Genomic DNA, 11946 nt, shown 5'->3' on the forward strand with positions numbered 1-11946 from the left:
CATAGGCACCATAAGTAGCATCGAATTACCTAGAAGTAACGTCGAATTACCCATAAGCCTGTAGTGTAAAATGTAGTCTATGGCCGTCTAGAACCCTAGTAATCGGCTGCATAGCCGAGTGGTGAGAAGCACTGGCTGGGCGTTCCAAAATATAGTTCGACACCGCTCAAGAGCAGGACACTTGAAGTCATGCCTAAAGGTGGACACGAAGATTGGCTTCCTTGCCTTCCCGTCCGCTTATGTGTAATCTGCAGTTTTACTGCAGCAGATGGAGTGTTTTGTCCGATAAAACACTTTAACATTGAACAATTTTCCCTATGAACCAGGTGACTGGAGCATAGCAATCGTTCTCGCACTCAGCTAGAGACTTAATTCTTGCTTTGAACTTGATAATTAAAGAAAAAAAGAATAATGGCAAGGGTGGGAATCAAACCCATGCCACCAAATTCAACGAGCTTTTGGCTAAACCACTCCGCCACGCAAGCGCTCATGAAATCCACAGTCCAATTATAAACATGACGTTGTTAATCAACAACAGACAGGCCACACCGCCACACCTTCAACATGAAGATTAATCTATGGCTTGTATAATCAAAATTGATTAATGACTGATGATAACTTAAGATCATGAATCCCATAGTTTTGTTCATAACAACTATTTAGCATTGGTTAAGAATCTTTTTTTAGATTTGATTCATGCTTGACAAGTTGCCATGACAAATTCTCAGTATGGCCAGATGAGCTACCTATAAACATCAACAAAAGTCCATTTTTTATTTCATTTGTAGATTGACATATAGACCTAACAACGCTCAATGAACACACAATCCATTGGCTGCTGCGCCTGGATATAACAACGTGACCTGCAGTGGCCTTAAAGCAAGAAAAAGATTTTATTTGTTGGTAGGAAGTTAAACTACCAACAACAAAAGTACCGTACCGTAATGTTCTTCTTTCAGAATGTAAAAATATGGTAACCCTAATCTTACAAGGGCATTGAAAGCAATCAAAATTTAGACAAGATCATTTGTATTTTTTATTTTCAATAAGTTAGTCAAGTTGGAGAGGCATTGCTCATTAAACTACAATAGCTACAAGCGTCTTGCAAGCTAAGCTAATGTAAAGTGCAATTAGTATTAGCCCAGTGTCAAAAAATTCTTCACAGAAAGTCATAAGCAAGCTATTTAAAAAAAATGTAGGCTAGATCAGGACGATAATATTCATCCTCCAACCAGTCTAAATTAGAAACTTTTTTCAAAACTTGCCAGTTTCAAGCTTTGTCAATTTCAACTCAGCTTTAGCGCTGTGTTCTGAATCTGACAACCCGGTTGAGTTTTTTCAGCAATTTCACCACTTGTTTGCAACTGTGTCAATATTTAACACTTTTGTATCTTTTATGACAGGGTCCACTTTACAGATTTGCGGTTGCACTTCAATGATCAGTTATTGATTTATTGCGCAAGTTGGTTGAGTCCAACTGTCCAATCTGTTGGTGGTGCAATTCAGTCACAACCAGGGTTGCCAGATACTCAAGCTATAGTAAGGCCAAATCCATTATAAAATAAGGCCAAAAAAAGGCCAAATTTTTTATTTACTTCTAAGGCTAAATAAACGCTAACAACTTAATTGAAATAATTTTTTGAAAATGATATTTTACGATCAAATATGACAGATAATAATTTAGCACTGTCAGAGCATAATGACCGGTTCGTTTGCATAATTTAATTAATGAAAAATTAATAGTAGCAGATAAACTAGAAACCATTATTACTTCAATTCATGAACAGTGCTATTCGGAACATCTAGCTAAGAAATAAGCATGAATTTGTCTTGTTGAGTATATTTACCAGGGATGTATTGTCTACAACTACAGGAGTGGAAACTCTTTTCAGTGCTATACATGACTACAGAAGAATTATTAAAATAAAACACTGTTTGTATCAACTAAAGAATGTATAAAATTCAATTTCGCAATAACAATATAAAATATAGCCTACACTTACATCAAAACTTATTTGATGTATAGAAGTTTAAAACCACGAATCTAAAAAATCAAAAATAAACGAATGCAAAGATTCCCTGTCGTTCTGTAGCATTTTGCGTATTGCAAACCGGATCAGAAGTAAACGTGGAGTGTTCAACAATCAGTGAAATGTGTTGTCGTAGGCTTTTATAATAAACTTATTCACAGACCAACCCAGTACGAAATCAATACGTTTAAGATGTCATAAGAACTAAAACTAATACTAGGTTTTGAAATTATTTAGCAGCAAACAAAATAAGACAAAATTGAACAAATGGAATGCAAACACATCACATTAACAAACAAGGCAAGTGTATACTTTACAGTTTACGGCAGGTGCAACTTAATAGAACCGCCCTGTCCACCGCAAACACATTCTTTACTCTCTACCTATGTCTCTGCTCACTAATTAAAATTAAAACGAATATAGGTCAGGCTCTAAGTGATGATAAGTGATACTTTTATATTACAATTGAAATTGAATTTCCTTAAAATAATACTTTCTAAACCGGTAAAAATTTGCAGCAATAAAAAGGGCCAAACAAGGCCAGATTTTCTGGCCTTATTTGCATCAATTTTTTTAGGCCAATTGCAATTTAAAAAGGCCAGTTTTCTGGAATTTGGCCTAAAAAAAGGCCATCTGGCAACTTTGGTCACAACCAATCAACCATGTCGTTCAATTGTCATTCAACCATGACGACACTGGCGTGGGAATCGTGGAAATATGATGTCAGAAGAAAACTCTCTTGCCGGAAGTAGGACTGTTCGAAACAAAATTACAAAAGTATTTCGAAATGAAACGTTTTGAGACGAAAGTTCTAATCTTGTTTTTGTTTGGAAATAAATTTCTTAGCAATAAAGTTCGTTTCGTGGTGCATTCGAAACGACACGTAGCCTACAATAAACTGACTGAATGACAAGCAATTATTTGCTGGCGGAGCTTACTATCTTTTAATAGTTTTTGATTGATTTGTCACGTCTTGTGCTTGTCGTATTTTTGCTTTGTTTGTGCCACTATCTCGTGCTGTGCTTCTGTCCATTTTGCGTAATTTTCTTTAGTCTTTTTCCGGCCTTTTCAGTCTGTACAATTAATTAATTTCACCTCTCAAATACTTGACCTGTTGTGCTGCGTAATTTTTAGTTGTCAGTTTGTGTGAGCTAGTTAAGCAAGTTTCTCAAATGTTTAGATTTATCCATATTTTGTTTGCGATAGTGTATTATTCTTTAGTGTTTTTTTTTTAAATATTTTTCTTATATGCTTGATCGCCTTGATATAAGAGCTGTATGCAGTAGCGTACCTAGGGTATGGCAGGCATGGCTCGAGCCATGGGCGCCACATTGATAGGGGCGCCAAAATCGGTTGGTAAAAATTAAAATTTGTGACTTCCACTTTCTTCAAAATCTAATTTGCGCCCAATAGACCTTTCCCGCAGCCAACCCATGAAGCGTGACGTTGAAAACAAACCAGATCAAGAACTGAAATCGTAGTAGTGAAGCACAGTTTTTGAACGTTTCAATCGAACAATCGCGCATTTTAATCGAACATTTTGTACTAAAATTACTTTTTTGACTGAGTAGTACAATAACATTATTTATTTTTAAAAAAAAATTGAATTTACTGCAGGGCCTTAGCCCATGGGCCTAACTACCGCCGGCACAGCGCTATAGCCAACTGCACGGAACCACTGAACGAAAGGACCTCGCATTGATAAATTTTATTTCAAAAATATTTGAGTTAACAACTAAAGTAGGTAGCCTAAACGTGTTATCAATTATCATTTCATTTAGAATCTACACTTATATTTTTTTCATGCAGCATTTCCGTTTATTACTTGATGTTTTTGTCCTACACTGTTAAAAAATTTCGTAATTTTACTGTCAAAAGAGCAGTAGAATATTACTATCTTGTTACAGTACTTGAAATTACTGGCCATTTTGTGGTATATTTACTAGACAAAGACGTTTTTTTACTCCAAATATAGTAGAATCACTGATTGAGCAGTTTTAAATTTTACTTCTTTTCGTAGTAGATGATTTCACTTCTTTTTTGGAAGTGAATTTACTGGTCTGTGAAAGTGTTTTGCAATTTTACTGAAAAAAATAGTAAAATTTCACTGACTTTATATAGTTTTTGTTTAACTTGCATTGGCAGTAATTGTAGCCTACTATAGGTACGGTAGGCTACATGGGCAGTAGCATTTTATTAACACCGTTATTTTAGTCCGATTAGGCTACTATACTCTTGTGCAGCAATATATTTAGCACTTCTACTAGGGATAACTTCTACGAAACGTCAACCTTTTTTCCGGTCAACATATTTACGGTCACACCAGCACATTCTCGAAACAGTGGGCTGCTACGTTATGTCATGCCTTTCTGTTTTGATATCTGATATACCTTGGCCGGCAATATAGAGTTCATGGGTTAATTGAAACAATCATGACTTGAAGGGAAGTTTGCTAGAGATCCGAACTCATGGGCCTCCAACAAAAATGTTTTAATTGTTTGTAATATTGGTTCCTTAAAAATGCACTGAAAGTACCAGAGAGTCGAACCGAACCCGAGTTTTATAGTCAAACGGTTCGACTCTCTGACTAAGTTAGTCAGTAAAACCCGAGAATTATTATCACTTATCAGTCGTCAGCCATAGGGCCGGCGAATGTTATCCTGATCCGCGCTCAATTTCCCGCCATCCCGTTCAGAATTTGCAGAGTCTGATTAGCGTTGCCAGATGGGGAAATAGGATACCAAATTTAAAAAAATTCTCGTGAAATTCAATTTTAGAGGTCTTTGATGCCAAATTTTTTGACTTTGGGACCAGAAAACTTCTTGGTGAAATCTAGTGAAATTTTTCCCCAACCAATTTTTTTCAAGAAAGTTTTTTTCAATTTTTTTAAACTTTTAAGCGAAAAATCCCCGCTCGTATAGAAAACGTTTTGCAAGAGGTTTGCGCATGCGTGACGGCAGTGTCTTATGTCTTAAAAACTATTTGTATTTTTAGACGAAATTGTTTTATTTAGGGTGTTTTACATATCTCGTTAAGTTGTATGCAATCTGGTGAAATTTTATTTACTTTTTGGTGCTAAGCGTCTGGCAACACTGAGTCTGACAACTGAGCATGTGCGTGCAAGGCTGCACTGCAAGCATCAAGCATGGTTGCTGGAGTAGTGCAGTAACTTAGTTACAGCTGGTTTTGTTGCAGTCATACCGTAGGTTTCAGATAGACAGAGGAAGCGTGTCAACAGCAAAAGTAGCATCGTTAAACCTGTATCACTGAACAGGTAACAAGTTTAATCGTACAAATGGTATCTTCGCTGATTTTTTTATGTTTACCATGGACAAATGAGAACAATAGCGTACCATTGAAATTAATTTATTTCGATGCTTTTAGTTAGTTAACTGCATTAAACTGTTACGAAATTACATAGTTAAGCAATATGCACTGAACAACAATGACTTAGATCAGGCAGGTCTGTCTGTCAGTCAATGCAGTGAGGCTCTGCCCCCTCCCTACAATTTTCTAACCACTGCACCTCTCAGTCAATGTGAAGAACTACCTAACACATCTTCCCGGTATACTAGTAGTGTAGCCTACTGAACACACAATGTTGAAGTAGTCAAGCTCTGTTGTAGTAGCTTCTAGCATTCGGACTCTGGATTGGAAGATCCAGTGTTGGAATCGTACTATAAAAAGATTAGGCAGTGGCTATTTGACCGGCGCCGGTCTTTGAATCTGAAACACTATTTGACCGGTCATGACATCACTATACAAGCACCTTTTTCTATTTCAAAGCAAAAGACGAGAAGCGCGTATATAAGTTTTAAATTCGACAATTTTATTCAACTTGATCCGTGGCGCGTGCGATACTTCGCCGGCTTTTATTTTAGAGGGAATGAGTTCGATACTACCCGTAAGCGTTCTTTTTTCTTTTTCTTTAACTAAATTTTGACCCAAAGTGCATTTTTATAGTCAATTTTTAATTTGAGTTGCCTACAGCCCAATTTCTTATGTCTTTTCAAATGTGAGTAATAAAGTTAGAATTTTTTTAATTGGCAGTGGCTATTTGACCGGCGCCGGTCTTTGAATCTGAAACACTATTTGACCGTCATTACGTCACTATACAGTCACTTTTTTTCTTTTTCTCTTTCAAATCAAAGAACGAGAAACGCGTATTCTAAATCCGATCATGTTCTTCAACTCGTTACGTGGTGCGTGCGATACGTCGGCGGATCTTATTCTAGAGGGCCTGAGTTCGTTACTACCCGGAAGCGTCCCTTTTCTTTTATTTATTTTTTTTTTTAACTAAACTTTGACCCGAAGTGCATTTTTGTTTAAAACGTCTGAAACGTGCCTGAATGAAAAATTATGTAGTAGGCTATAGTTAGCACGGCCACAAATGGAAAATTACCCAGAGAAATTTTCAAATTTCAGCAAATTAAAAAACTCTAACTTCATTACTCACATTTGAAAAGACATAAAAAATTGGGATGTAGAAAACTCAAATTAAAAATTGACTACAAAAATGCACTTCGGGTCAAAATTTGTTTAAAAAAAAAATAAATAAAAAAAGGAGCGCTTCCGCTTAGTATCGAACTCAGTCCCTCTAGGCTAGGAGTCGGCGACGTGTCGCACGCGCCACGTAACACGTTGAATAAAAATGGTCGGATTTAGAACTTATATACGCGCTACTCGTCTTTTGCTTTGAAAGAGAAAAAGAAAAAAAGTGACTGTTTAGTGACGTAATGACGGTTAAATAGTGTTTCAAATTCAAAGACCGGCGCCGGTCAAATAGCCACTGCCTTTTTAATTTGCTGGAATTTGAGAATTTCTCTGGATAATTTTCCGTTTGTGGCCGTGCTAACTACTGATATATGGGTGGCGACGATGTCGTCCCCTGCCGATGTCGTCCCCCCGATGTCATACCCTCATATATCGATTTTTGTACTTAGTATCTTTTTCGTCCCGGACGCGTTAATGACGAAAAATAAAATGATTGATTGATTGATGTGACCGTGTTTGCCGAACGAAGCATTACATTTTGGCAGTGGCTATTTGACCGGCTCCGGTCTTTGAATCTGAAACACTATTTGACCGGTCATGACGTCACTACATAAGCACTTTTTTCTTTCAAAGCAAAAGACGATAAGCGCGTTAAGTTTTAAATTCAACACGTTTTCTTCAACTGAGTCCGTGGCGCATACGTAACGTCTCGGGCTGCCATTTTAGAGGGAATGAGTTCGATACTATCAGGAAGCGTTTTTTTTTTTTTTTTTTAACTACAAAAGGATACAAACTGATATGAATGAATCAACAAGTGAATAAAAAAGTTTCAAAACGAATTAAAAAAGTTTTTTCTAGTCTTTATTTTTAACAAATTCCTTTCATTTCTTAGCACAAATTCTCTGAAAAAATCACACCTTCTAATAGGCTATAAGATTACGTTTCGCTGAAGTCCGAAGTTAAAAATTAAATCCAGTCTCATTGTCGCACAACAATCAGTCAAGTTTCAAATCATCATCTCAACCAACCCTTCAAGACAACTTTCCACTTTCAAAAATTTAATTAAAAAAAAAAAAAAGAACGCTTCCGGATAGAATCGAACTCATTCCCTCTACAATGGCAGCCCGATACGTTACGTATGCGCCACGGATTCAGTTGAAAAAAACGTATTGAATTTAAAACTTAAGGCGCTTATCGTCTTTTGCTTTGAAAGAGAAAAAGAAAAAAGTGCTTATGTAGTGACGTCATGACCGGTCAAATAGTGTTTCAGATTCAAACACCGGAGCCGGTCAAATAGCCACTGCCTTACATTTTTGCTCTCAACAAGTTAGTTATATACAATGCTTCTTTTAAAAAAATGGTAGGCCTAATGGTATGTAAATGTAATGCAACTCAAATTAAAAATTGACTACAAAAATGCACTTCAGGTCAAAATTTAGTTAAAAAAAAAAAAGAACGCTTCCGGGTAGTATCGAACTCATTCCCTCTAGAATAGGAGTCGGCGAAGTACGGTATCGCACGCGCCACGGATCGAGTTGAATAAAATTGTCAAATTTAGAACTTATATATATACACGCTTCTCGTCTTTTGCTTTGAAAAAGAAAAAGGTGCCTGTATAGTGATGTCATGACCGGTCAAATAGTGTTTCAGATTCAAAGACCGGCGTCGGTCAAATCGCCACCGCCAAAAGATCACTAGGCATGGCTGCTGCGACTGTCTTCAAAATGAGAAAATATTAGGTAGCCTACACAGATTTATAAAAACAAGCTGTGACCCTAGCTAGAAAGTATATCTGCCTTATCTGGTGCTACGCCTTGCCCATGAGTAGCCAGGGAGTAACGACATTTGAGATGCAACTCGATTTTACCTCTGAGTGAAACCTCTGCCGTCGGTTGCAGTTTATAGGCATAGTCAATGCCCAGGACTGTTAAAAAGTGAGAACTAAATAATTGAGTGGTTTATCCAGCTGTGGTGTTAAAACTTGTGGTAGGCTGATCTTTCGTGTGTGACCACTGACCAGCGTGAATAATTTGAGCAGCAGGTCCAGGGTGGTAAACGATAGACCCTCAGCCCTGTCCAAAGATTGAGAAGGAAAAATCCCCATTAGGCTACAGGAAGAGGACCGGTACTTATTACCAGTATTATTCGTGACAATGTCTTATAATACATGTTTTAAACCAATTTAGGTTTTTTTATGCTTTCCTGAGCATGTGTTGTATTTCATTTCATTGAATAACTTGATACTTGGATATTATCCTTGTGTATTTATGATGTGCTGGGAGACAACTGGCGGCTGGGAGACAACTTGCCCATCTCAGTGGGATTAGTGGAACTGATTATACATATTTTAAAGAAGATTGCTCAGCGATTTATCAATGCTTTGAGGTAACATACATTTATTATTATTTAATTGCCAACACAGATTTTTTAATACCCAACCTTCCCATTCCCGGAAGAACATCCGACACATACTTTGCAAATTTATATATAGCTTATATATAACTTGTGTGATATGAACACCATGCTACTAGTGCTAATAAATTCTATTTCATTGCCTTCTTAGCGATAAGAGTGCGGCTATATGAGTGTTTGACAATGTTTGTATTATTTTCAATATCTTAAAAATGTTGAATTCAATTTGTAGGATTCAGCTATCTCCCAGTTTGAAGAAACTCGTTTACCAGCATCCAATAATTGTGTGTTTTGGTAAGTTGTGAATGAGCGTTTGTACAATTTTGACTGATGTACAAGTGAACTTTTGAATTGCTCACCTAAATATGAAGTTGGTAAATGTAAATATGCACTGATTTCAGTCGTCGTAGTTTCATTTGTGCCTCATTGCATCTGCAGGGCCCACTCTTGCCAGTGCAGTGAAGTTTCTCGTATTCATCGAAGGCAACCATGCAATGGAAACCAACTCGTTTTTTTGTAGTGCTGGCTTACTTCTTCTGCTCATATTACGTCTGCAATGTCATATCCAGATAGTGCAGCTGCAAGTCTGGAGTTTATACAGAGGTATGTAAACTTGTAATGTGTTTAATTGTTTATGTTTGAGCTAAGGAATAACAATAATGGAACTCCCTCCTTCACAAAGTCATACCAGTGACAAGCTGGTCTGAAGTGGGATTCAAATCCACGAAGTTCTTGACAGTGTCTCTGTACTGCAGCTAGTAAGAACTGCACCCATTACCGGAGGGATTGCGTCTTAGACCACTCGGCCATCCAGACTGATTATTAGAGGTGTTAAACTGTTAATACTAGTTATGTACGCAAGTTCCAAGCCACAACTCCAGAGGATGACGATTATTCTAAGGTTTGTGGAAGTGACAACGCATTCTGATCAATTTGAAGGTTTCACCACACGATGGTATTGTGGTGTAGTTACAAACATTGCTAAATATCATGGTCAAATTTGAAAAGATCCACTGATATAACTTGTGTTGTTTCCTCAGATACTTTGCTCGCATTGGGGTCATCCGTCATGACAAGAAAAAGAAAAAGTGGGATGTGCACCCTAAAGTACTCCGACTGTGCAACGAGGTCATGCTTCGGCAGGGATGTTTGTTATGAAGATTGAAGCAAGTCAAGAAATTCACTGTTCAGTCGCTGCTGCTTCATGCTTCGCCGAAATATAGCCTCGGCTGAACTCTGCAGTTAAAAAAGCGAATCCACGTGTTCGTGAAACATTAAACAAATAGCTATACTTGTAACATCTTGAGAAATATATTGTGAAACATTGTCGCCAGTGAGGTCTGCTGTACACAATAAATTTATATCTGCAAATGCACGTGTGTAATATTTACTTGTAGAGAAAGTCATTTTACTCTCATAATGCCGTTTGTCACAAAAACTATTCGGGAAGTCATTTTGCTGCCTGTCCAGAGCAGTAATTTTACTGATCAGAAACATTTAAAAAATGACTATCCAGAGCAGTAATTTTACTGATCAGAAACATTTAAAAAATGACTATCCAAAGCAGTAATTTTACTGATCAGAAACATTTAAAAAATGACTATCCAGAGCAGTAATTTTACTGATAAGAAACATTAAAAATATGACTGTCAACGGAAGTAAAAATACTTCCATTACAGTAAATAAAATTACTACTTGGGAAGTTATTTTGCTGCCTGTCCAAAGGACAGTAAAATTTTTTAACAGTGTAGCTTACCCTATGCTTTTGGTCACTCCAGGTATCTAGCCACTTAATGTTTGTGTTTGGTTCGGCTTCTTTTATTCTTATGGAATTAATATATTGACACAGAATGAGACAGCATAAGCCTATGTATTTTTGGCAATTATTACTTTCTGTCGAAATAGGAATAATTAGTTAATCACATAATCACAAGTTAACCACTCGGCAGCAATGGCCGAGTGGTTAGCGCGTTGGGCTCACAGTCGAAAGCCTGCATGTTCGACTCCAGTCACCCGCACTTGCTGTTGTTTCTCTAGGCAAGAAACTTTACGATAATTGCCTCTACCCAGTGATCGATTTCGAGTAATGGGTAGTACCAAATTTAAGTCATAAGTAAAGTAGACAACCGGAAACAGACATTGCCGTCGGCTGCAGCGTGGGTCAGGTGTACGTCGGAAGGCGTACACCGATGCATAGCGCTCAAGTCCGCTTTCCCGCAATGCAGGATAAAGATAAACAAACAAACAAACAAAGTTTGCAACACACACTCATTAATTTTAAATTGGACTACAGCGCAAATAGAATCCCCTATACCATAGGCTACTTTTTGGTTAGGCTAGTGCAATTTTATTAAATTATTAGCCTACTAACTGTTGTCTAAAATTTTAGTAAACTTTTTAACATTATAAAACTCTAATTAAGTACAAACAATTTATACAGTAACGTAGCAACTGCATGGTCGAGTGGTGAAAACGTTTGCGCGACGTTCGCGAAGGACGTCGGTTCGACACCGCTCCAGAGTTAGCGGCTGTGTCTCGGCAAAGACACTTAATGTCATGCTAAAATAAGGATAGCAGCTGACTCGACAACTAGCCTATATATCTTTTCGTTGCTTCTTATTGTGTTGCATTTGTGATAGCAGTGAAGGCTACGTTCTCTATATGCCCCGATAGCTCAGTGGTTACGCGCCGGGCTCAAGATCACACGGCGCTGGTTCGACTCTCGGGGTGTGCGTTTGAGCAACGCATTTCAGGACTGCTCTCCATTCAGCGGCACCTAGTGAATGGAATAATTTCTCGGCAACAAGACTTCAACAATCGGAAAACTTCACTCTGCCAATCTCGGTAACCGGCCCTGCGTCAAGAGCCTCTACAAGTATGCGAACAAGTACCAGGAATAACCAATCAAGGCTTTGTCAGTCCGAGGATAAAGATTCAAAACCAAACCAAACCAATGTTGTTGCAATGTGAGTGAAAAACGTGATTAGGCTAGCCTATCACTGGACTTCAT

The 11946-nt window shown here is 37.6% G+C and overlaps 1 long non-coding RNA gene across 1 annotated transcript; it reads left to right on the forward strand.

The window, feature by feature from the left end:
- The first annotated feature begins 8715 nt into the window (after positions 1-8715).
- Positions 8716-10299, forward strand: LOC145765641 (uncharacterized). The gene is made up of 4 exons (XR_014288596.1): positions 8716-8909; positions 9169-9230; positions 9375-9539; positions 9977-10299. It is a non-coding gene; the product is annotated as an uncharacterized LOC145765641 (long non-coding RNA).
- The last annotated feature ends 1647 nt before the right edge of the window (positions 10300-11946 follow it).

Source organism: Aplidium turbinatum, chromosome 2, assembly GCF_918807975.1.
Source record: "Aplidium turbinatum chromosome 2, kaAplTurb1.1, whole genome shotgun sequence".
Taxonomy (NCBI): domain Eukaryota; kingdom Metazoa; phylum Chordata; class Ascidiacea; order Aplousobranchia; family Polyclinidae; genus Aplidium; species Aplidium turbinatum.